The sequence below is a fragment of the Trichosurus vulpecula genome, chromosome 6 (genome assembly GCF_011100635.1).
Source record: "Trichosurus vulpecula isolate mTriVul1 chromosome 6, mTriVul1.pri, whole genome shotgun sequence".
In the NCBI taxonomy this organism is placed as follows: Eukaryota; Metazoa; Chordata; class Mammalia; order Diprotodontia; family Phalangeridae; genus Trichosurus; species Trichosurus vulpecula.
Window position 1 is genome coordinate 265,947,219 of NC_050578.1, and position 27,057 is coordinate 265,974,275.

Consider the following 27,057-nt stretch of genomic DNA (forward strand, 5'->3'; position numbering starts at 1 on the left):
CCTTCTAGCTCGTTAAAAATATGTACACTTAGAAAAAACCTTTGAAATAAACATATATTCAATGAACAGCACTTTAAATAACAGCTAGGTGGCCCAGTAGATAGACGGTTGGTTCTGGAGTCAGGAAGATCTGAGTTCAAATCCAGATTTAGACACTAGCTGTATTACCTTGGACTTAAATCACTTAACCTCTGCCTCACTTTTTCTTATCTGTATCATGTGAACAGTAATAGCACTTACCTCCCAGGGTTGCTGTGAGGATCAAATGAGATAATATTTGTAAAGCACTTTGCATGATGCCAGGCACAGATTAAGCCCCATATAGATGTTATCTATTATTGTGATTTTTCATAAATGTACATTTAAAAAAGTATGTGCTTTAATAAATATATTCTTTCGCTAACGTCAGAAGCTTCTACCTTTTGTGACTAGAGATAGTGAATCTGGGTCCTTGAAGGTCATGCCAGTTGGATGGGACTATTGTAAAGATGAACTGCATTTAAAATAAGGAACTCTGGTGAGGAGCTTGGTGGTTTAGTGGGTAGAGCTCTGGGCCTGCATTCAAGAAGATGTGAGTTCAAATTCAGCCTCAGCCACTTAACTAGCTATGTGACCCTGGGCAAGCCATCTAACTTATGCTTGCTTCAGTGTCCTCAAAAGGAAAATGGGGATGATAATGACACCTATCTCACAGGGTCCTTATTAGGATCAAATGAGATATCTGTAAAGCACTTTGTGTCATGCTTGGCACATAGTAGGAGCTTAATACATGCTTATTTTCTGCCCACTTGAGGTTAAATCCCGCCTCTGCCACTTGCTACCTTGGTGACCTTGAACAAGTCATCTAACGTTCATGGGCCTCAGTTTCTTCATCTGTAAATGAAGGGGTGCTACTAAAGAACCTTTAGGGTCCTTTCTTGCTCTAAATCTGTGACTGGATGACTGAGAGTTTAAATTCTCTTGAGTCCTGCCAACCAGCAATGGTTTCCAGTGAGATACTCAGAATACGAAATATGTCTTTTGTTCTAGAATCATGCTGGCTAGCTTAGAGAAGCTCCACAGCTGTCTGAGCACAGAGGAATACATTCTACACCTGTAACAATTCCCAAAGACTAAGACCTAATTAAGTGGATGGGCATCACTTGCACTAATAAAACCATAGATGCCCAAGGCATTTGAATAAGTATATATGGAAAGGGGGTTGGTGTCAGGAAGACCTGAGTTGGAATCCTGCCTCAGACACTTACCAGCACTGTGATCCTGGGCAAACCATAACTGTCTCAGTTTCATTATCTGCAAAATGGAAATAATAAAAGTACCTACCTCCTATGGTTGTGAGGATCAAATAAGATATTTGTAAAGTGCTTTGCAAACATTAAAACACTATATAAGTATTATTAGCATTACTACATTTATCTATTTGTACACAAACTTTCATCAGGAGAACAAATCCAGATAAGCCAAGCACATGATCTAGTCCATCAGACAACTATGTCCAGGTGTCCCAGCCCTGGCAGGTACTCACAGTTGGCCATCATGCTGGCAGCCTTCCTAGGCTAGCAGGATTGTTCTTGTCTATTATCCAGCTCTTTGGTGACAGGGCAGGTAGGAGCACCTCCACAGAGTACAGTAACCTAGGCAATTATCGTAGACATGTAGGCTCCCTGGTGGGATGAGCTGGGACCCTAGGCTGGGCAGGAGGGCACTTAGGGCTTAACCCACAGGGGGCCCAACAAAGGACACTTCTTAATGACTTTTTGTAAGTATACCTAGTAATGCCAGGAAACTCACCTCAACACTCTAATGGGATTCAGTTTGTGGTAAGTTAAATTATTTGAATTACAGGGAAAGCTCACACTTTCTGATAAACAGGAACACACAAGAGATACAATTTTCAACCACTGATGTTTTGTTGATATGTTAAGATTGTAAGTACACTGAAATCTCATCTTCTAAAGACTTGTAGGAATTTTAGAGTCCACCTAGTTCAACCTTCTCATTTCACACGAAGAAGCTGAGGCTTAGGGAAGTTAGTCAACTTGCCCAAAGTCACACAGATGATAGGCACCAGAAGAGGAATTTGAAATCAAATCTTCTTGACTTAAAGTGCATCACTCTCTCTGCTACACCAATGCAATAACTATCTCCCTTAACTATGGGTGGGGGATGGTTCTTAACCAGTTGCAATAAAGGGGGAATTCTAACTGGAAAAATAGCATGTTTTGACTATGTAAAAATTAAGCTTTTATATAAATGAAAGCAATCCATCCAGAATTTTAAAAAGGATATTGAACAGGAATGTTTTCATTAAGTCTCTGATGAAATTTAATGTTAAACAAGTGGATAAACTTCAGACTAAGACACTAGGAACAGTCAAATTTCTGTTTTAATATTTCTCCCCTATCATATGTAGAAACAATTTTAAACATTCTTTTTTTCCCAAATTTTTGAGCTTCAAATGCTCTCTTTTCTTCCTCATTTTTCTCCCTCATTGAGAAGGGAAGCAGTTTTGATACAGGTTATACATGTGCAGTCATGCAAAACATATTTCCATATTAGTCCGTTATGAAAGAAAACCAGCCAAAAAATCCCAAGAAAATAAAGAAAGTAAAGAAAAGGTATGCTTCTATCTGCATTCAGACTCTGTTAGTTCTTTCTCTGGGGATGGATAGCATTTTTCATAATAGGTATTGCTGAGAATAGCTAAGTCATTCACAGTTGAATATCATACAATATTGCTGTTTCTGTATACAACGTTCTCTTGGGAACAGGCAGTTTTCAAAAGAAAAAAGCAAATTGTCAATGACCACTCAGAAGGGTCAGAGAAATGGATGCAAAAGAACTCTCAGGTACTACTTCATGTCTATACATGACAGAGAAGGTAAGAGGTGACAAAGTTGATTGCTAGCTGGGATGTGGGAAAGCAGACAAGGTAAGTGACTGGGGTTGGAGCTGTGAATTGGTTTCACCATTGTCAAGAAATTATATTCTATAGAGGTATAAAATGTGCAAGGTTTGTACCCTTTGGGCTAATACTTCTTTGAATTTATACTCAGAGGCAGTTATCAAGATGTAGAAAAGATTTTCTACTGCACAAAAATGTAGCAGACCTAGGTATAATAAATAGAAGCCCCAAACCCTAGACACAATGCATTTAATAAATGGGCTTAGTTAGTTATGGTAATGAGTTCTATGACATATGATTGTGCTGTAAGGAATTCCAAATATTAAAGATTGCCCCCCCTCAAATAAAACAATAAGCATGGGGAGACATAAGACATGGTTCAGAGAAAAATAAAAAAGCAGAAACCTGAGAACAACACATACTCTGACTAAAGCTATACAAAGAAAGCTAACATCCACAAGAAAAAACCAGACAAACACATGGTAAATATCATGAACAAATGTGGTGCTACCTTGTAAAAATCAAGGCCAATGATTTTTGTTGCTTGGTTAATTGAGAAGTAACAAAAGGACTCAGTTATATGTCCATTAATTCACAACTACATTTTATGTTGGTTTCTCTTATTGTTTGAGGGGTGGGCATTGTTTTTTCTGTGTATGATTTTTTTTGATTGGGAGGTTTTGTTGTGTCTTTTGATTTTGTTTATACTATCTTCCTTTGCTACTTGACTTATTATTTGATTTTTGTTGTTGTTCAGGTTGTCTTGCGGTTGTATCTGACTCTTTATGACCCCATTTGATGTTTCCTTGGAAAAGATACTGGAGTGGTTTGCCATTTCCTTCTCCAGCTCATTTTATATCTGAGGAAGCTGAGGCAAACAGGGTAAGTGATTTGCCCGGGGTCACACAGTTAGTATCTGAGGCTGTAGTTGAATTCATGAAGGTCTTTTTGATTCCAAGACCAATGCTCTATCCATTGCCCCACTTAGCCGCTCCATTTATTTGACTGCCCATATGTATTAAAGGAATGAAAACATTTATCAATGGTAAAAGGAAAAAAAAAGATCAGCAGAGGCAAGAAATGTAAGCAAACTTGTCATTGGAGCATACTTCAGATAGAGAGGAAACAGGTAAGGAGCCGCAGAAACAGATCCCCAAGCTGGGCATTTGCACATAACATAGTTGCCACGGGAGGAGGGGAAAATGCTCAGTTATCCTGATACCTGCTGGAATTCTCAACTTGCTGAAACCAGAATAGCTAATAATTGAGTGTCTGGGCATTTATGAAAAAATTCATCCTTTGAAAGGTAGAAAAACTAACAGTAGGGATAAAAAGACAAAAATAAACAGGTCCTGCCCCGAAAGAACTTTCATTTTGCTGGGAATATGACACGTAAAAAGATAGTTCTGACATCATTCAAAGAGGTGGGAAAGAAAACTAATTTAACCTTTGGGAGTACTGCTGGTCACTAAGCTGACCTAGTTGGTCAATAATAAATCCAGGCACTCTCAACACTAGAGAAGGCTTGAAGGAGGCCTCTGAGGTCTCTTCCAGCTGCACATCTTTGATTTTACTGTCTTTTTGATATGATTTTTAGATTCAAGTCGTTGATCCATTTAGCATTTTCTATGGAGAGTAGTGTATGATGTTCATCCACCTTTGTTATCTATTCAAGTGTTATACAGTTTCCCCAACAGTTTTTCCCCAATGATGAATTTCTGCCCTGCTGTTGGGCTTTAAAGCCTTCCTAATGCGGCCCCTGGCTGCCTTTCCAGGCTTCACCTTGGCTCCAACATTAGCCTTTTTTGTGCCCTTCTTCCATCTCTATGTCTTCTCACTGGCTTGTCCCTCATGCTTAGACTGCCCTCCCTCCTCACCTCTGTCTCCTGGCTCCTCTGACTTATTTATAGACTCAGCTCCAATCATCACCTTCTTCAGGAGACCTTTCCAGGCTCCTCCCTCCTTTCCACTGCCCACTGCTAGGGCCCTCCCCAGGTGAATACTTTCTATCTTTGCTCTATAGTTCCTGTATATAAAATGTTTTGCTTATTGTCTTCCCCATGAGAATGTGAGTCTCTCGTGGGCAGGAATCTTATTTTTACCTTGGGCACAGCCCAGTGCCTGACACATGCTAGGAACGTCACTAAAATTGTCAACCAAGTAAGATAGAAGTTCTGTCTGTGTTCTGCCAAATTGCTCTTTGGTGTTCCCAGAAGTTCTTGTCAAACAGGGAAATGTCTTCCTTTATTTCTTTAAAGTATGGTTTTGAATTTATGTAAGCTAAGAGTAGGTCTTGGCTTCCAGATTTTTATGCATATGTACTTATTTTGAGGGGCCGCTAGGTGGCCCCAGAGTACATAGAGCACTGGACCTGAAGTCAGGAAAACTCATCATCCTGGGTTCAAATCTAGCCACAGACACTTACTAGCTGTATGACCTTGGGCAAGTCACAACCCTGATTGCCTTTAAGGAAAAAATAATATCTTAGTATGTGCCAGGTATTATGCTATGTTCCAGGACACAAAGAAAGGCAAAACAGTCACTGACCTCAAAGAATTATAATCTAGTAGAAGAAACAACATACAATCAATCTGAGATGTTTAATTGGTGATTAAAAAATTAAAAGGGTCCAATGATCCAATTCCCTCTCTTTTCTCCTTTTCCTTTGGTATCACAATTCCCAGTACCCCCTCTCTCCAAAATGCCCTATGCCCCAAATTCATAAAAGGAACAAACCTTGCACCAAGCAGGCACACACGGGAAGACTTACTTGACATAATCAAGAGTGAAATCAAGAACCAGGAGAATATTGCATATAGTCAGAAGAATATTATTTGAAGAGTAAATATGAAGCTATTGAGTTATATGGATATTCAAATCAGCTACAAAAGACCTATGATGGAAGAAGTGATATATGGAAATATATACTCTATGTTTTCATATATGTATCTGTGTCAAATATTGGCCTTCTCTGGTATGAGGGTAGAAGGGAGTGAGTGAGGGAGACAGCTTGGAACTCAAACATAACAAAAATTAATAAACAAATAAAATAAAAAGAACTCCTGAACTCAAGTGATTCATTTAACCTTCCCTGTAGTAGGGACCACAAGGGTGCACTGTGACACTTGGCTTCTTTTCTATGGAATACAGGGGATAGACTAAAATGATCTCTCAGATTCCATCCAGATTAAAATCTACAATTCAAAGTTCACCCTTGTCTCCTAGGATTCTCTTCCGTCTCTAAATCTGTGATCCCGTGGTTCTGGGTATGTGTAGACAAGTCTTAGATTGTGGAATGTTAGAACTGGAAGAGCACATGGACCACAGAGTTCTAGATCTTGGAGGAAGTTTAGAACACAGAATGGTAGAACCAGAAAAGATTTTGGCAAAGAGAAATGTAGATGTAGCAGCTGGAAGGAACTTAGAATATAGGATATAGTATCATAAGAGCCTTAACTTGGAACTGTAATGCAAGCTTGTCGGCCTCTTTTGGTTTACAGTGAGGTGCTGAGGCCAACAGAGGTTGAGTGACTTGCTCAGGGTCACATAGCAAATAAGTGTCTGAGAGAAGATTTGAACCCTGGTCTTCCTGACTCCAAGTCCAGTGCTCCATCCTCTACAGTATCATAGAACATTAAGATCAGTGGCCTGTGCTGGTAAATATTTATCACCCAATTCTCTGAAGAAAAAAAAGACCCACCACATTTTAAAATTTCATCTGAAGTGTCCCTTTTAAAATGCAGTGTGGTACTTGGTAGCAATCAGATTTGAAGATCTTTCCACCCTTTAGTAGGCCTTGTGACCTGCTTACATCGCAGGAAGCCTAAGTTACATGGTAGGAGGAGCTTCCTGACAGAAAAGGAAGTTATGTCACAGAAAATGCTAAGAGAGAGAGATGTTATGGCTTCTAATGGCTGGCCTCATAATTGTTAGAATTGAACAGGCTGACTTAGCTGTTACTGTGAGTTGTTTTGGGGAAGACCCCAGCAGGGCGTCAGAGAGCTTTTGGGATGGCCAGGCTCCAGTCTGTGATATGGTATTTTAAGTTCCTTGCTGTTATGATAAACTGGGCTGAGTGGCTGTGGGAGCTGAACATTTAATTATGGGATATGGTTTTCTGGTGTCTGAATAAATGTTATACTTCTTTTACCTTCTTTATGGAGAGTCTCTCATATCTTGCAATACAGAATTACATAGGCATATTCACGATTACCATTGATGTTGTGTTTATTGCCTTACTGGTACAGGTACATATGGCAGAATTATGGCTTAAAATAGAAGAACTAGGGGAGATTTTAGAGACCTTATAATGTAGCTTATTCCATTTGCAGATGACACAAGACTAGTAGGGACAGCTTAGATATAATAACAGCAGCAGCAGCAATAAATAGCTAGCATTTAGATGTGCTTCCTGTGTGTCAGGAGGCACTATGCTAAGTGATTTCTAATTATTATCTCATTGGATCCATACAACGACCTTGAGAAGTGGGTGCTATTTATCATTATCGCCACTTTATAGATTAAGAGACAGGAAAATAAGAGTTGAGTGACATAGCTAGTGTCTGTGGTTGGATTTGAACTCAGGTCTTCTAACTCCAGGTCCAGATATTGGCTGAAAGTCATGATCCAAAAGATATTGACCATTAAGAACATAAGATGAAATTAGGTGAAAAATTAACTTCACACGTATAAGGTGGGGGAGAGGGCTAGATGCCAGTTCATGAGGAAAAGATTGGGGGGGAAGAGGATGGAAATTTTGATCTCAATATGAGTCAACAATATGACACGACAGTGAAAAAAGGCCAAGGGCTCTTAGATTCATTTAGAGAGATGCAGCGTCCAAGACCAGGGCCAGCCTGTCCTGGTCAGACTCCCCCTTTAGTCCTAGGCAGCATATGTCACTAAATATGTTGATCAGTTAGAGAGTGGCCAGTGGAGGACAATGAAGGTGGCAAAGAGGCTGAATCAGGGGACCACTGAGATTCCCTTCACTCTGAGATTTCTTAATTTGAACATGGCATTTGAACTTGGTGGTAGGAGAGGGTTTGAGTCAAATCTCTCAAGTTGAGTATCTATATAGTCTTGGAAACCTGGAATTGAGAAGAAGCAAATTTAGATTAAATGTAAAGAAAAATTTCCTAATGATCAAGGAAGGGGTTCTTAAGAGAACTCAGCAGAGTCTAAGAGTCTGTGAATAGATATCCAGGGATCCATGAACTTGGAACTTTCAATGTCTTGATAATTGTATTCCAATATAATTGGTACCCTTTGTAATCCTGTTTTTTTTATTTAAGGCCTTATAATTGTTACTTTTAGAAGTGTCTAAATGTTTCACTGGCCTGCCAAAGAGGTCCAGGACACAAAAAAGTTTAAGAATTCTGAATGAGAGATGTCCTACAGAGCAATGGTCTGCTTGGGGAGCTAGTGGTTCTCCCTTTTGAAAGTCTTCAAGCAAGGCTGTGTGTATAGATATACCATTGAGGGATTCTGGTTTAATTACTGGTTGGATTAGATGACCTTCAGGGTGCTATCCAACTCTGAAATTCAATTATCCCATGCTTATGATGTTGTTTAACTTCTCTGAGTGGAAATTTTCTCAATTTTAAAAGAGGATGATAATATAACTGGAGTGCTTACCTCATGGGATTGTTGTCAAATGAGACAATGTGTTAAGAGCTTGGTAAACCTTATAGTGCTATACATGATGGTGCATTGATTCAGAGAGCCCTCCATCTAAGTGATCAACTCAATGAGATTATAGAGTGTGGTCTTTGGTTGAAAGAGACACCTTCTAGGGAAGTTAACAATTCCTCCCCCACTTTTGTTGAGAAGACACAAGGAACTCCTCTGATTGGCCTTTCTCTGATTGGCAGCCTTCAAGGTGATTGTGAAATAAATTAGGGGCTCTTCTGCTCAAATTCCCAATTACATAAATGTGAGCAATTATTATTAATTTAGGAAGTTAGAGCCTGAAGGGACTTGAGAACACAGAATGTTAGAGGTGGAAGGGAGCTTAGAGACCACTTCATCCAATCCCTGCAGTCATAACATGCAAAAAGGTTACATCATTTGCCATAGGTACACAGTGAATCAGTGGTAGGTTCAGATCTTCTGCTTCCCAAGCCATCGTCATTTCCATTTTTTATTTGTAGTCTTCAATATAGATACTCTTTGAATGGAGGAGGGTCTAGTGTGTCTGTGCATCTTGTACCTTGCTTTTTCATGCTTGGAATAACCCAAATTCTTTGCCTTCACTGGTTACTTAGGGTGACTCCCACCACTGTTCTCCAGGATGTAGATATCTGCAAGGATGTACCTCTCATGCTATCTTACCCCCCTGCAAATAATGGGCATAAAGTTCAAGTCAACCTTGCCCAGTTCTCTGTTAGCATAGAGCCAAGTGATTTCCAGAAGGAACAAGTCTTCTCTGTAATCTTCTCATGGCTGACTTCATCTCCTGTTTCTCAGGTATAAATCAGGGGGTTCAAGAGAGGGGAGATGAAAGTGAATGTGACAGAGATGACTCGGTCACAGGGCAAGGCAGTGAATGGCCTAGAATACACATAGATGCAGGGCACAAAATGCAGGGTGACCACAGTGATGTGAGAGGAGCAGGTGGAGATGGCTTTCCTCTTGCCCTCTCCTGTGTGAGACCTCACCATCACTATGATGACTATATAGGACACAATGAGTAGAAAGAACCAAAGTATGGCTAGGAACCCATTGTTGGAGATCATAAGGAGCTCCAGAACAAAGGTATCAGTGTTGGCGAGTTTGAGGACTTGGGGGATATCACAGTAGAAACTATCAATGATATTGGACCCAGAGAAAGGGAGTGGGAGCAACAGAGAGATCTGTACAATGGAATGTATGAAGCCCCCCACCCAAGAGGCTGCAAAGAGCCCAAGACATCTTCCTTCATTCATGAGGGTCACATAGTGAAGGGGCTTTGAGATGGCCAAATAACGATCAAAGCCATTACAGAAAGAGAAAAAATATCAACTGCACCAAGGACGTGGAAGAAAACATCTGTGTAATACAGCCATTGAAAGAAATTGTCTTTCTCTTAGCTAAAAGATCTAGCAAAACCTTTGGAGCAGTGATGGAGGAGAAACAAATGTCTACAATAGATAGATTTCAGAGCAGGAAGTACATAGGTATGTGAAGGCGAGGTTCACAGGTCACAGTGAGCATGATAAGAAGATTTCCTAGCAGAGTTGTTACATATACCAGGAATAATAGAAGAAATAAGATGATGCTCAGCCTTGGAGACTGGGTAACCCCACAAAAACAAATTCCTTCACCCTGGTGTGATTTCCCATCTCTAGTGGCTCATTTGTCCTCTTTTTTGGCCACCTGTAGAAAAAGAATTAAATGATAAAGAATACACACATTACTCAGATATCTCCTTTCTTCACTTACACATACCATCTGCTACTTTTCCTCCTATTTGTGTGCTGCTGAATGAAGCTTGAGAAAATTACAAAATAATACTGACTGGGCCCACCATAAATTTATATGACACAATCTGAATTAGATGCTCATGGATGCAAAACAGTTCTTTAAAAACCTCCCTAAATGATTCACTATCCTCCCAACCACATTCACTTTCATAAATCTTTACAAATCTCAAACCTCTAATAGCTTTCCTCCCCCACCCTCTCCGTTGAGAACCTTGCCTCGTATTTCTGCATCAAGAGCTTTTTCTTCTTCCCTATCCCTCATTCTACATCACTCAGATGCCTCCTTAAGCCTTATCTCACATAATGAAGTGGTGCTTCCCTTGACAGGGCAGATCCTTCTATGTGCTCAAGTAAGCCCTTCCACCATGACTTATCCAGCAAATTATCCTCTCTATCATCCCCACTCTCACTTATCTTACTCTCTCCATCTACTGGAGCCCAGTATTAACTGGCTACTTTCCTAGTGCCTAAAAATGTGATGAGAAGATTTCCCAGTACAGTTGTTACATACATGTCTCCATCATTCTGAGAAAATCCTCACTTGCTTCAGCCGCCCTGCTGTATGGTATCCTGTATCTCTCCTTCTTTTTTTTGGATAAACTCATTGAGAAGGCAATCTACAATAGGGTTTTCACTTGTTTTCCTCATGTTTCCTTCTTAACTCTCTACAGACTGGCTTCCAACCTCATTCCACTGAAGCTGCTCTTTTCAAAGTTGCCAGTGATCTCTTAATTGCCAAACCTGCTGGCCTTTTATCAGCCCTCACTCTTCTTTACTTCTCTGCAGCCTTTGATACTGTCAATTACTGTCTTCTTGTTACTATGTTTTCTTAGTTTTTTGTGATGCTGCTCTCTCCTGATCCTCCTCCTACCTGATTGCTACTTCTCATTCTCCTTTGTTGGATCTTCATCTGTGTATTGCCCACTAATCATGGGTTTCCCTTAAGTCTCAGTCTTGGGCCTTTTTCTTATTTCTCTAGACATAGTCTAGAGGTGATTTGGTGATTTCATCGTTTGATTGGTGATTTTATTAGCTTCCATGAATTCACTAACCATCTTCTGCAGATCATTCACAGATTTATTTATCCAACCCTAACATCTGTCCTAATCTCTAAGCTCACATCTCTTAGTGCCTACTGGACAGCTGAAAGTGGATGTCCCATAAACATCTTAAATTCAAAATGTCCCAAACAGAACTCCTCATATTGCCCCAAACCTTACCCTCGTTCTAACTTCCTTCTTGCTGTTGAGGGTGGAAGCACTATCCCAGTCACTGTCAAGGTAGGGGTAATCCTCAACACCTCACTTTCTCACCCCTGAATTTTTTTCTGCCTGTCTCAAATCTTTCCCCACTCCATTCCACCCTCCATTCATCTGTCAAAGTGACTCTAAAGGAAGATTCCACAGCTGAAGAGGTACAAGTAGTTTATTCTAAGCATATAGAACCTCTTGGGAGCAGGGACAGAAGAAGCAGAGTGCAGCTCACATGCAAAAAGCAGACAATAGTTTAATTGAACCATGAAGTTTTATTAATCAAAAGTATTTTAAATATTCATTCCTTCATTCAGCAATCATATTATTAAGTTTTTATAGCATGCCAGGCACTACAGCTTACTTTGTATTAGGCACTAGGGATCCAAAAAAGTCCTGAAGGAAGTGACATCCTACTGGGGTAAAACATGAATGGCAATGGATAAATTGAATTGAAAAATAAAAAAAATTTAAATATATAATATGAAAAGAGTATATAATAATGGAAAAATAATAATTATATAAATAATAAAAATAAATGATATGTAAATACAGATAAGTAAATCCAAAGTAATTTTTTTGATGGACACTACTAATCGAGGAGAGTTAATTAATGCTTCATGGCTCTTGAGCTGAATCTTGAAGGAAGCTAGGGATGATAAGAGATGGAGGTGAGGAGAGAACCTTTTCCAAGCATGACAGATAAAGGTACATGGGGGGAGGTGGAATGTTGTGTGTGAAGGAACAACAGCACACTGGCCAGTTTTCCTAGAATAGGTGTTGAGTCATTTCAAAGTTGTCTGACTCTCTGTGACCCCACTTGGGGTTTTCTTGGCAAAGACACTGGACTGGTTCACCATTTACTTCTCCAGCTCGTTTTATAGATAAGGAACTGAGGCAAACAGGGTTAAGTGACTTGACTGGAGCCATACAAGTAGTAAGTATCTGAGGCAGAATTTGAACCTGGGCCCTCTAGACTGCAGGACAAGGGCACTATCCAATGGACCACCTCACTGCCCTTCTGGGTACACCAGATTTTGAAGGGCTTTACATGCCAAAAAGAGGATTTTTTATTTTTTCCTGAAGTGACAGTCAGGAGTTGGTTTTAGGACTTAGCTTGCAAGTTTGTTGAGGACACAGACTGGCTGGATTTGTACTTGTGTACCCAACACATGACATGCAGAAGCAGCTTAATAAATACTCTGTGATTCATTCACTGATTAGTTAAAAATGCAACTGCCCAAGATCTCCTGGGATCAGAACACTTTCAGTCCAAACTCATTCCCATTCATCCTTCATTTCTTGTCTTGTATAGTAAGGGCAGATGTTGATTACCACGCGCCAGAAGTGCTGTGTTGCCCTGAATCTCCATCACAATAATCAGTTCTGTTCAGCTGGCTGCACTTAGACAGATGGGTTTCAGGAAGGATGTCAATTGGAAGAATTTGGAACTCACTCTGGGCTAACCAAGGAACTTAGTCCATTACCCCTCCCCATTCCCCATCCATGAAGAAACCACACAAGCACACACTCCTACACACCTGCTCACATGCATACACATACACACACTCACATACAGACAGGCACAATTCTCCTTGAGCACAGTGCACACAACTCTGTCTAGTCTTAGGTTCTGACTGATGTTACTTTGTATTTTCATTTGAGGGGACTTGGAGGAGGTTGGGGGTGGGGCAGTGAAATGAGAGCTTTGGTTGGAAGTGGGATTGTGACTGAGAGAAAAGGATTAAAATCAAGGATTGTTATGGGGGCTCTGAAAGGCTTTCCCCTCTTCCTCCTCAGGCTTTCTCCAACCCGTCCTTCCCTTGATTTTACCTTCAAGCAGAGGGATTCAATTTAATTCAATCCAGTAGGTATTTACTGAGTGCCTAGAACACAAATGTAGGGTATTCAGTGACCTACCTTTCACAGTTAGATCTGAACCTGGAGCGTTTAGAGATCAGGAGACTTTTCCCTCAATCTGTCAGTAGCAGAATCCTGGACGTTCTGCTGAAAGTTTTCCTGCATCTGCCCAGTTACCAAGAGCAAAATCTCTCCCCTTTCTTTTCTCTTTGTTTCTCTGTAACAGCTGGATCCTTTGGGGACCACCAGAGGTCCCCAGAGAGCTAAGGACCCTCTGTCCTTGGCATTTAGAGAGTATTAGCTCCCTTGTCCTTGCCCAGACATTTAGGAAATTATGCCATTACTTTGAGTGACCTTTCCTTTGTATCAAACCTATCCAGGGACTGGGTCCTACAATACCTTTGTATGAACGCTCTTGGCGTTCAATAAATAGATCATTACATGGAGCCTAGGAGTGGAGACAGTTCCATTTGTGCCTTTGTGCTTGATGCTGGACAAAGCCCTCAGCCTTTCTATTCCCAGGATAATCTGATTCTCGATTGTAGCTGGTTATGCTTGTTCTCATTTCCTCTGTCTTCTCCTTCCCCCTCTTCCCTTTCTTTTCTCTTTTTCTCCTTCTTCTTCCTCATTTTGCTCTTGCTCCTTCCATTTTCTCACTCCCTCTTGTTTTTTCTTCCATCCCCTTCCTCTTCTTCCTCTTTTCTCCCTTTTTCTTCCTCCCTCCTCTTCATCTCTGTCATATAACTGGCATTCTTGCGATCACCTTCTTCATCTTCCATTATCATTTCCTTCCCCTTCTTTCTTCCTTCTCCTTCTCCTCTTCTACCTTTCATATTTATCTGACATTTGCAAGTTTCCCTATTGATTTCACATTCATAACAACTGCATAAGGGAGATTATAAGAAGTATTGATGGACTTGTTTTTATAAATGAGGAAACTGAGATGATAGAAAGTAAGGGACTTCCTCTCAACCAGCATCAGGAAGACAGAAACTTTTACTCAAATGTTAAATAGCTTCTTACTAACTAAACCAGTGGTGGATAATCTGTGGCCTCCAGGCCACATTTGGTCCTCTAGGTCCTCAAATGCCACCCTTTGAATCAATCCAAACTTCACAGATCAAATCCCCTTAATAAAAGGATTTGCTCTGTAAACTTCAACTCAGTCAAAAGGCTGCACCTGAGGACCTAAATGGCCACATGTGACCTTGAAGCCACAGGTTCCCCACTCCTTGGCTAAACTAAGACTAGAACCCAGAAACTTTGGTGCTTGATGCACTTTTCCTTGACCTGTGCCTTATTTCCAGACTATATATTGGAGGTCAGACTCATACAAACACAATAAATGAAGCCCTCCTTGCGAGAATGTGGAGGGGGCTATATTCTTCCCTGACAGACTTTACAACTTTGTTTTATGCAATAGAGATACATTAGTACATACCCAAGTTTTAGCTGGCTAAATCAAAGGCAATAGATGGAAAGAGGCCCTTAGGGCCTACTCTGCACATGGGTTAACATTCTCTAGCTAAGTTCCCGGATTCCATTACATTCATAATATGCCCCCAGAATACAAGCCCTGGACCATCCTTCCAAGTAGAATGGCTTCTAGTAAGGTCTTGTTGATACACTGTGTCTCTCCCCAAACCTTCCATAGCACTAACCTAGCTACGTTTGTAGAAGTTTATCACCTTCCTGGCTATATAGGTAATTCATTTTATGGCTGTAACAACTTTCATAGACCGTGTGTTAACTCACAGGGCAGTTGTCATTTCCATGGAGGGAATACCCACACCAATGAAAGTAGGGGTCTTTGTATTACTGAAGCATGTTTGAATATATATATATATATATATATATATATATATATATATATATATATATATATGTTTACATGTATTCATATGAGGTAGATAGATGGCTCAGGATAGAACTCTGGACCTGGAGGGAGAAGGCTGTTGTTCATTTGCTTTCATTTGTGTTTGACTTTTCATGACCCCATTTCAGCTCTCTTGGCAAAGATCCTGGAATGGTTTGCCATTTGCTTCTGCAGGTTATTTTACAGATAAGGAAACTGAGGTACAGGGTTAAATGAGTTAAGTGATAAAGATGAGTCTTCTTGACTCCAGGCCTGGCACTCTGTCTCTTGTGCCACTACAGAGTCAGGAAGACTTGAGTTCAAATCTGGCCTCAGACACTCACTAGTATGACTCTGTGTAAATCACTTAACACTGTGTGCCTCATTTTCCTCATTTGTAAAATGAGTTGGAGAAAGAAATGGCAAACCACTCCAGTATCTTTGCCAAGAAGACCCATACAGAGTCATGAAGAGTTGGGAATGACTGAGCAACACCAACAAAGTGTGAGTGTATTTGTGTGTGTACACACACACACACACAAATATAATTATACATATATGTGTGAATCTTTCACAAATCTTTCAGTCATTCAGATAACAATTTCCACTGGAAACTACTCAACCCTGGAAACTACTCAGCCATGGAAACTACTCACTGTTGGCTGGCACACTGGCACCCTTCCCATACTGGTAGGAAGCTGCTAACCCTTCTGCTGTTCAGTTCTTCTGAGCCAGGACAGGAGGACTTCCACAGAACTCAGTCCTATGATGTAAGTAAGGCCACTAGGCAATTAGAGGATGTAGGTAGCATCCCTAGTGGTCCATTGGGCAGAGGTGGGACTGGGTGGAGGCCTGATAGTCAGGTTCTTAGGACTTGGCACACAGGGGACCCAACAAAGGACACTTTTTAATGACTCTTTAGAAACAGAGTAATTAGTGCCAAGAAATTCTGTTCAATAGCCCATGGTGGGACTTATTTTGTGATTAGTCAAGTTCCTTGGGTTTCAGTGAAGGCTTGATTTTTCCTGGTTGGCTAGGAACACACAAGGGTACAATATTGAACTGCTGACCTTTGTAAAAACATTGTTAATATGTTAAAATTGTAGGCTCTAGAGCTGGAAGGGACATGTGACATCATCTCATCTAAGCCACACCTGAGTCTACTGTATAACTTGTTTCTCAGTCCTCACCCAGCTTCACTTAATGACCTGGTGATGGGTCATTCACTTCCTATTGAGGCAGGCTAGTACCCTTCTAGATAGCTCTAAGAGTTAGGATATGTTTCCTTATATGGAGCTCAAATATTTTGCTCTTCAACTTCAATTTATCATTCCTAGTTTGTTATATGGGACCAAGGACAACCAATCTAATTCCTTTCCCATATGACAGCCTTTCAAATATTGGAAAAGGGCTCTTCTGCTTTCCCCAACTCTTTTCTTCCAAAGGGTACATGTTCTCACAAATTCTAATTTGCTCTAATTTTAATTAATTATTAAATTTAAATTATTCTTATTAATTCTAATTTAAACATTTTCACCATTCTATTTTTGGGGGAATGCTTTTTATTTGTTGTCATTTTGTACTTGAAAAACAATAATATCTACAATTATTTCAACATACAGAAGGGGATTGTATATGAAACTGTATAGTTTGCCTAAAAAATGTATATAATAGATATAACACATTAGTTACCAGACTTTCCTGCTTTCTCTGTGTCCTTCTGAACTTTCCTCTGTTCTATTGTGTGCATTAAAGAAATGGCCCAGTGACCCAATTTCCTTTCTTTTCTCCTTTTCCATTGTTAACACAATTACCAGTACTCCCTCTCTCCAAAATGCCCTATGCCCCAAATTGAGAAAAGGAAACAAACCTTGCAACAAGCAAGCATAGTTGCCCTGTTGACTTTAATATGTTTCCGTATCAAATGTTTTGTGTGTCTCTGTGTATTTATTCAATCTTCCTTTGCCCAGTGCTGTGAAGAGTGAGGTTTACATGGTAGCTATTCCTTTGATCCTTTCTTCCATTCTCCTCTTCTCATTAGAAATAGTAACTGCATCCCTCTCCTTCTTGCCTTTTTCCCTAAGGAATTCTTTTCCTCTCCAAGATGATTGAGACTGAAGAGGTGCATCCCCATGTCTTTTTGGATTCCTCCATGACCCAAGATACTAAATTTCTGAAGGATTACTTGTTTCTTTTCCCCCTCTTTGAATAAAAACCCCTTCATTCCTTATTTTGCCTAGCACATATATGAAAAAAGGAAGAAGTTATTACCAAACCATAGATAGCATTATGAGATGTAAAATGGATAATTTGGGATGTATTAAATTAAAAAGATGTTACTTATGAAACGAATACACCCAAGACTAGAAGAAAAGCAGAAGAATGGGAAAACATTTTTTTTTCACAGCAAATTTTTCTGAGAAAGGCCTCATCTCTCAAATAAAAGAGAACTGAATCAAATTTATAAGGAGTCTGTCTACAACTAATATATGATCAAAGGAACTGAACAGGTAGTTTTCAGATGAAGAAATCAAAGCTATCTAGGTTAAATGAGTTAAGTGATAAAGATGAGTCTTCTTGACTCCAGGTCTGGCACTCTGTTTCTTGTGCCACTACAGAGTCAGGAAGACTTGAGTTCAAATCTGGCCTCAGACACTCACTAGTATGACTCTGTGTAAATCACTTAACACTGTGTGCCTCATTTTCCTCATTTGTAAAATGAGTTGGAGAAAGAAATGGCAAACCCATTTTCCAAAATGCTCTAAATCATTACTGATTAGAGAAATGCAAATTAAAACAACTCTAAGATATCGCTTCATGCCTATCAGATTGGCTAACATGACCGATGAGGAAAATGATAAATGCTGGAAGGGATGTGGGAAAATTGGGACACTAATGCACTATTGGTGGAGTTGTAAACTGATCCAACCATTCCATAGAGCAATTTGAACTTATGTCCAAAGGGCTATAACACTGTGCATACCTTTGGACCCAGCAATACCACTACTAGGCCTATATCCCAAAAATTTTTCTAAAAAGGAAGAAGGTCTATATGTACAGAAATATTTATAGCAGCTTTTTTTGTGGTCACAAAAATTTGGAAATTAAGGGGGTGTCCACCAATTGGGAAAGAGCTAAACAAGTTTGATATGTAACTGTGATGGAATCCTGTTGTGCCATAAGAATTGATGAGCAGGATGCTTTTAGAAAAGCCTGCAATGACTTATGTGAACTAATACAAATGAAATAAGCAGAACCAGGAGAACATAGTACACAGTAAGAGCAATATTTTATGATAATCAACTGTGAATGACTTAGCTATTCTCAGTAATACAAAAATCTAAGACAATTCTGAAGGACCTATCATGAAAAATGCTATCCACCTTCAAGAGAAACAAATGATGGAGTTTGAATACGGATAAAAGCTTATTGTCTTTTTTAAAAAAAACTTTATTTTTCTTTTTTTGTCCGTGTTTTCTTTCACAACAAGATTAATATGGATATATATTTTACATGACTGCATATGTATAACCTTTATAAAATTGCTTGCCTTCTCAATGAGGGGTGAGGGAAGAAGAGTGGAAATGAATTTGGAACTCAAAATTGTAAAAAAAATGAAGGTTACAATTGTTTTTGCATGTAATTAAAATATTAAAATTAATAAAAAGAAAAACTTCATTCTTCCATTTTTTGTTCAATTCTGTCTGACTTTGTTTTTTTTTTGCTCCATTTGGGGTTTTCTTGTCAAAGATACTGGCATGATCTGCCACTTCCTTCTCAGCTCATTTTACAGTTGAGGAAACTGAGGCAAACAGGGCCAAGTGACTTGCCCAGCATTACAGTTATTAAGTGTCTGAGGCTTGATTTGAACTCAGGAAAATAAGTCTTATTGACTCTAGATCCAGTGCTCTCTCCACTCTACCACCTAGCTGTCCCACCTCATTCTTGCACAGACCTTTCCATTTCCATAACCATTTCCAATATATTTTCTAGGTGTCTCTTGGCTCCTGTGTTTACATTTTAAAATTTCTATTCACCTGTGGTTTTTCATCAGTAATATCATAAACTAAAAGTCCATTTGAATCCTAAATTGATAATCCTATCATTAGTTCTTCTTGGCTTTAAGCCTTTATCTTTGGCCTCTTGGAACAGAAAACTCCAAGATCTCATGAGTCCATTAGAGCCTTCTGAGATCCAGATTGCAATTCCTTGGTATCTGAACTATTTCTTTGTGGAAGCTGCAGCATTTTTTTCTTTGCCTTGGAAGCTGTGGATTTTGGCCATGATGTGCCTGGGAGTTCCCCTTTTAGGGTTTCTTTCAGAAAGTTATGAGAAGAGTCTTCTATTTTCATTTTGCATTCTAGTTCACAGTTTTCACTTGGGATTTCTTGAAATTTTTTAAGTATGACTTTTTCAAAAAAATCATGATTTTCAGAAGTCTAATGATTCTGAGATCATTTCTCCTTGAACTGTTTTCTAGAAAATTATTTTTTATGAATTAGATACCTTATATTTCCTTCTATTTTCATTACCTTTTGATTTATTCCAATCTTTCCTCTTGTCACATGGAGTCATTGATTTCTGCTTATTCCGCTAAAATTTTGGCGCATTTATCTACCTGGGTAGGTTTAACTCCTTTGGTTTTAAGCAATTTATTTTCCTTTGAATTTTTTTTTCTCCAGAGTTCTTACTTCATTTTTTATTTCTTTATTCATTTTTTTCCAGGTATTCTTGTAGACCTTGTGACCAATATTTTTTCCCTCAGAAGTTTTGTTTATAGATGTTATGGAATTAATCTGTTCTGAGTTTGACTTTTGGGCATCTCTAGACCCATAATATTAAAAAGGTTTTGTATAAATAAAACCAACATAGCCATGATTAGAAGGAAAGCAGAAAATTTGGGAAAAAATTATAGATAGTTTTCAGGTAAAGGCTTTATATCTCGAACATATAGAGAACTTAGAGTTACATGAATATTCAAATCAACTACAAAGGACCTATGACGGAAGATGTTATCCACCTCCAGAGAAATAACTGATATATGGACGTATGTATTGTATGGTTTTACATACATATCTGTGTCAAATATTCGCATTTTCTAGTGTGCATTTAGGACACAGTGAAAGAGGAAGAGAGATACCTCAAAACTCAAAATATAACAAAAAATAAATGAAATAAGAAAGAACTTCTGAATTGAAGTGATTCACTCAACCTTCTCAGTAGTAGGGACCACAAGAATGCATTGTGACACCTGGCTACTTGTCTATAGAATGAAGGAAACAGACTAAAATGACCTCTGAGATTCCTTCCAGCTTTAAATCTATGATTCAAATTTTACCCTTACGTAGTTATGAATTTTTCCACTATGCATAATTATGAAAGATGTCACTTTATTCTCTTCTTTTTTTCAGAAAAATTGTGTTCTTTTGTATTTAGATCATACAGTGATCTAGAATGTATTGTTTCATTTGGTACTATTCCCTTAATCCCATTTGCACTGAACTCATATCTAGTTTTTCTAACAATTTATAAGGAATTTGTCCCCCAGTAGTTTGTGTTCATTAGTTTCTTGAATACTAGACTCTTGTATGCATAGTTTATAATTTCTTTTTATTTATTTATCCATTTACTTATTTTTGGAGAGGGGAAGGCAGGGTAACTGGGGTTAAATGACTTGCCCAAGGTCACACAGCTAGTAAGTGTGTCAAGTGTCTGAGGCTGGATTTGAACTCAGGTCCTCCTGACTCCGAGGGTGGTGCTCTACTAACTGCACCACCTAGCTGCCCCAGGCCCTAGCTGCCCCAGGCCCATGCTCTACTCAGGCCAGTGTTCTACTCTATAATTTCTTAACAATAGAATATGTGAAGCCTCCCATCCAGGAAATACTAGGGGCCCAACACACTTTCCCTTACTTATGAGAGTTGCATAGTGGAGGGTTTTGAGATTGCCAAATAATGATCAAAAGCTATCACAGAGAGAAAAAAACACCAGTTTCGCCGAGGAAATGGAAGAAAAACATCTGCGTGATGCAGCTATCAAAACAAATCATCTTTCTTTCAAATTAGAAGGTCCAGCAAAACCTGTGGAGCTGTGATAGAGGAGAAGCAAAAGTCCAAAATGTATAAATTTCAAAGCAGGAAGTATATGGGCATGTGAAAGTGAGATTCACAGGTCAAAGTGACCATGACGAGATATCCCAGCAGAGTTGTTACATATACCAGGAATAAAAAAACAAAACAAAACGATGTTGCTCAATCCTGGAGACAGAAAAATAAATTCCTTTACCTTGGTGTGATTTCCCAGATCCATTAGCTCATATTTCTTTTGCCTTGACTACATTGGGAAGAAAGACATCATGTTATAGCTAAGGAAAGTGAATTAAATAACAAGGAATATACCCATTTATTCAGATCATAAGTGATCCTAGAATCTCTGTTCTGTCCGTTACTTCAGTTCCTATCAAGAATGGTAAAAAAAGTGACTAGTTAAAATAGAAATAATAATCCATTTGCTCATTCATTCATCTGTCCATTTATTCAGCATTCAGGAAAGATTTATTGAATGGACAAAATCTATAGAAGACATGTACCCTACCCTCTTGGTCCTTGTAGCTCTGGAGGAGGAGATGTCCATAAAATAACTAAGTATAACACAGAATGTTATAGGCTAGGTTCACCAAAGAGGTAGAAGCCCAAGTGACATGTAAAGACCTAAGGGGAATGTTATTTCTGGTCAGGAGGAATCTGGGAAAGCATTCTGGAGGAGGCAGCCTTTGCTTTGGACTTTAAAGGATAGGGTGGAATTCCACAGTGGAAAAGGTAGAACTTGTGTATTTTAGGCATGCAGAGCAGCTTGAGAAAAGGGATAGAGGTGGGAGAGCATAGTGCACAAAAGGAGAAAACAGTTGAAGTAAACCATGAAGTTTAAGTCATCAACATTATTTGGGGGTATTTGTATATGCATTTATCAAGCATTTTACTGAGTTCCTACCGTGTACCAGGCACTATGTCCTCTTATGTGTTAGGCACTGGGCACAAAGAGATGGGAAAAAATCCCTACCATTGAGGATATTGTTAAATTCAATTCAAAAAAACAACAGGGGCAGAGATAAGCAAATATAAATTTTATACAAAGGAATTTTTTTGATGGGGTGTGGGCCATAGTCATTGAGGAAAGAGCCCTGTAGCTTGTACAAGACAGAAGGGAGGAAGAAGATTGCTTTAGGCATTTGTGAAAAAGCAGGGATGAGGGGCAGGTAGGTGGCACACTGAGTAGAGTACTGACCCTGGAGTCAGGAGGACCTGAGTTCAAATCCAACCTCAGACACTTGACACACTTAGTAGCTGTGTGACCTTGGGCCAGTCACCTAACCCCAATTGCCCTGCCTTCTCCCTTCCAAAAACAAAACAAAAAAAAAAACAAAAAAAGTAAAAGCAGGAATGAGAGATGGAATAGTGTATATTATTGGTTGTTTTGTTTAGTCATTTCAGTTGTGTCTGATTCTTTGTGACTCCATTTGGGGTTTTCTTGGCAAAGATAGTGGGGTGGTTTGCAATTTCCTTCTCTATCTCATTTTTCAGATAAGAAAACTGAGGCAAACAGGGGTAAGTGGCTTGCCCAGGGTCACACAGTTAATAAGAGTCTGAGGCCAGATTTGAACTCAGGAAGATGAGTCTTTCTGACTCCAGGCCTGTCACTCTATCCACTGCACTACCTAGGTGCCCAATAAAGTTATATATAGGGGTCATAAGTTGGTCAGTTTGGCTGAACAAAGAGTATACTAGATTGTATAAGGGTGTCTAATCCAGAGAGGCATTTATACTTGATCTTAGAAGTGACAGTTGGTGGTTGGCTTTGGGACCAAGACAAACCATCAGGAAGATAAAAGCAGAGATCAGGTACTTATCATGTAGGTTCTTTGGGGACTAGAGCTGTCTTGGCATTTAATTTGTATTCTTAGCCTCTAGCCCAGTGTTTAGCAAAAAGTAAGAGCTTAAGGAATGGTGGATGATGGATTGTTTGATTAGTCAAAAGTGGAACTCTTCCAGGATTCCTGGGACCAGCAATCTTCAGTCTGAACTTCTTTCCACTCTACTCCTAAATCTCTTGAATTGATCAGTGATGCTGTGGGAATTTCTGATTTCCTTTTATTGTTGTATAACTAAAGGTCCATCTTAATAGTAACCTCACTTGATCGAACCTGTCTGTGGGATGTAAAAATATGCTTAAAACCTTGAACATTCTTTAGATAAGACACCAGAGGAAGAAGCTCCTGTCCCTGATTTCTTGGTGGCATGTAAAATCCTCCTTAATCAGTCTATTTGTGAATCCTTTAAATGTAGTTTAATTTGTAATCCGATTTCACTTACCTACTGTTTGATAAAGTTTGTTTCCTTAGGGGATGTATGAGATTATAACTCTGAGTTTGTTGAACTTTTATGATAGTATGGGTTTATGGAGCATCACATATGCAGTCACCAGTGACCTATCTTTCTTAGTAATATCTAAATCCAAAAGTATAATGTAGATGAAGTAGCTTTTTCCTTAAGCTATTAGCATCAGAATCCTGGAAATTCTGTTTAGTGTTTTTCATCTTTAGCTGGTCATTAACCCGGAATAGATTCTCTCTTTTCTTTCATTGTCCTTTCCCCCTACATTGGCAGAAAAGCTTATCCTGATGAAGCTTTGGACCAGTCTATTATTTCTATTATTTCTCCTCCTCCTCCTTTTGTTCTCGTTCTTCTTGTTCTTATTCTTCTTCCTTTTTCTTTTTCTTTTTGTTCTCATTCTTGTTGTTCTTCTTCTCTTCCTTTCTTTCCATGATTTTTCCTTTCTTTTCTTCTCCCTTCTCTTCTCTACCACCTTTCACATTTACTAGACATGTTGTCTTTTTCCATATTGCTTTCACATACATGATTTTACCCACCCTTCATAACAGCTCTGTGAGGAAGGTTATAGCCAGTAGTATAATTATTTTGCAAATTAAGAAGCTGAGATGAGAGAGTTTGAGGCACTTGTTCTCATCCATCATAGAGAGAAAAGAAACTTACTCAAAGGTTAAACAACTACTTAATGACTAAGCCATAACTGGAACCCACAACCTTTGCTCAATCCACTGTTCCTTTCTGCGTGCCCCATCTCATGCCTATACATTGGAGAGCATACTTATATATACACAAAGAATGAAGGACTCGTCTGCCTTCCTCCTTAATCCTTGGAACAACTTTGCTCTGCTAAGGACAGACACATTGGTGCAGCTCCAAGCTCTTGGTCAGTTGGTTCAGGACCAGTGGATAGACAGAGAAGAGTCTGTTCTACATAAGGGAAAGAATTCTCTAGCTCAGGTCTGTAATAGTAATTAAGGTGTGACATTTTGCTGTTGACCTTTAATGATTCTGGCCTTTGTTTGAATGGGGCAGATAAAGTGGGATGTTTTTGTATTTCTCAGCACTGAGACAATTGGGAGCCATTGGTTTGTATCTGATGTGGTATTGGGGGTTGGGAACTTCTCCACGCCCAGCCTGGGTGAGGTCAGGGCCCTCTGGCCCTGAACAGGATATGTAAGTGCAAAGGTTAGTGTTCTCTCTCAGAGCTCTGAGCCACAGCAGGAGTGGTGTGTGACTCTGGGCCAGCCGTTATAATGAGCTCCCTGGCTGTACACCCAGATGTTGATAACTACAAATTGTATTTGGTCTGTAATTCAGGGTGCTGGTTTTTTCCCCTGAACTAAGTAAATGATATTTGTATGCTGGATTAAAGTAAGATTGTTAACCCCTTAATGTTCCTTTCCTTAATAAAGCAAATGAAAAGGACCTGGGCTTGCAGCATTCTGTGAGCTGGTTGTTGTTGGCTTTACACCCTCACAGCAGCTGGTAGCTAGATTGTTGATACAAGGTCCTAGCATCCTTCATATCCATTATATGCTGACTTTTGTGGTAGATTAGAAAGTTATCTTAGAAGCAAAGGCATTTGGTACTATGCAGCTCTCTATCCCATGTATGAATGATTCCTCTTTCATATGGAACAGTGTTTGCTCTCAGGGGCTCCCATGATGGGGCAATTATATCTCTTGAATCACTGAGCCTCTAGCTTGACAATTTAAACCCCAGGAAAAAAGTTATGTCTCTGTTGCAGGCTTGATCCTGCCCCTTAGCTTTTGAAGACCCTCACATAAAATACATGTTATTAAATTCAAAGATCTGGGATTTCATAGGGGTGGATGCTCCCTCAGTAAACATAGATTAAAATCCCTTTATCTCCTACCTGTTGCCTTATCTCCCTGTGCTGTTGTGGCTTCAAACAATCATTCCTTGATAGCAAATCTTTTGGCAATGAAGTTGTCTGAGGTCAGCTGGGCTGTTTCTTGGACAACAGTCACAGAGTCTGCCAGAAGCCCCAAATGCAAAGTCCTATTTTGGTGGTGTCTGAAATCACTAGAGCTGCCCTGGAAGAGCCTTGGGGGAGCCCATTATTATGTGCGCACCATGATGCAGCATCATAATATGGCTTTCACGGAGGAAAATGAGGGGTAGAATGGTGTGGGGCTAAGAGCACTGGGTGGAGGTCAGAGCATCTGGTTTCAAATTCTTGTTTTGAACGTTACAACTATTGCGACCTTGAGTAAGGCACTTAGCCTCTCCGGGCCTTAGTTTCTCTCTCCTGTATTAAGAACAATATAGAACTATGAAAAATATAGGAACTCTTATCAACTCATTGATCAACCATATTTCCAGAGGATTCATGATGAAACATGCTACCTACCTACTGTCCAGGAATTCATGGAGACATAGATGTTTTTTGGACATGATCCGTGCAGGAAGTTGATTTGCTTGACTCTGCACATTTATTACAAGGGAAAAAATAACTACGTTGAAGTCCCTGATTGCTAAGTGCCCTCCCAGCTCTAAGTCTGTTATTCTGTGAAATTGATATATGTATATACTAGGGAGAACAGAATTTCCTGGGATCGAGATGTATGCATCTTTATGAAAATCATCAAAAGATTCTTTCATGAGTTGTGTATCTACCATTTATAGATCTATTGATAATATTTATGTCTACATTTATACATCTTTATCCTCTAATCCTGTCCTTATCCTTATTCCCAAATCTATTCTCGTATTCTTACTCATAGAACATACCTATACCTATGCCTCTACCTTTATCTGTGTATGGTTATTTAGCTATAGCTATTACTATATAACCATCCATATCTCTGGTTGTATCACTGTAACAGCAAGTACCCTAGTATACCCAGGATGGCCTGCTAGCACAGGTTCTTCAATCTGCTTTTAAAGGAAAAAAATAGCTTTTAAGGGGTCAACAATCTTCTTTAATTAGTCACTAGTTCAGGGGAAGGGTCAGCACCCTGAACATCAGAGAAAATACAAGCAGAGAAATTAGCATAAAGACCAACAGACAGGGCTCTTAACTGCCTGAACTAAAGCCATATTGCTATACACTTTACATACACTACTGAATCGAGAGAGCCTTTACATCTGAGCAGTCTACTCAGAGTCTCAACCAGGGAATCACAAAGTCCTTCTCATAAGTGAACCCCCAAAGCAAAATACCAACTCAGAATATATATACACTTTTGGATAATAGGCTTCAGAGACAGAAGGCATCACAACCCTCGTGACTCAGTGACTAATTAGCTTTAGTACCAAAAGGTGTGAAAGCCTTCCCACAAGCAAGCTTCCCCCTAAGCAAGCCCCTCCTTAG

At 39.4% G+C, this 27,057-nt stretch overlaps 1 pseudogene; it reads right to left on the reverse strand.

The window, feature by feature from the left end:
- Nucleotides 1-9,290: 9,290 nt before the first annotated feature.
- Nucleotides 9,291-26,138, reverse strand: LOC118855116 (annotated as a pseudogene).
- Between the last annotated feature and the right edge of the window lie 919 nt (nt 26,139-27,057).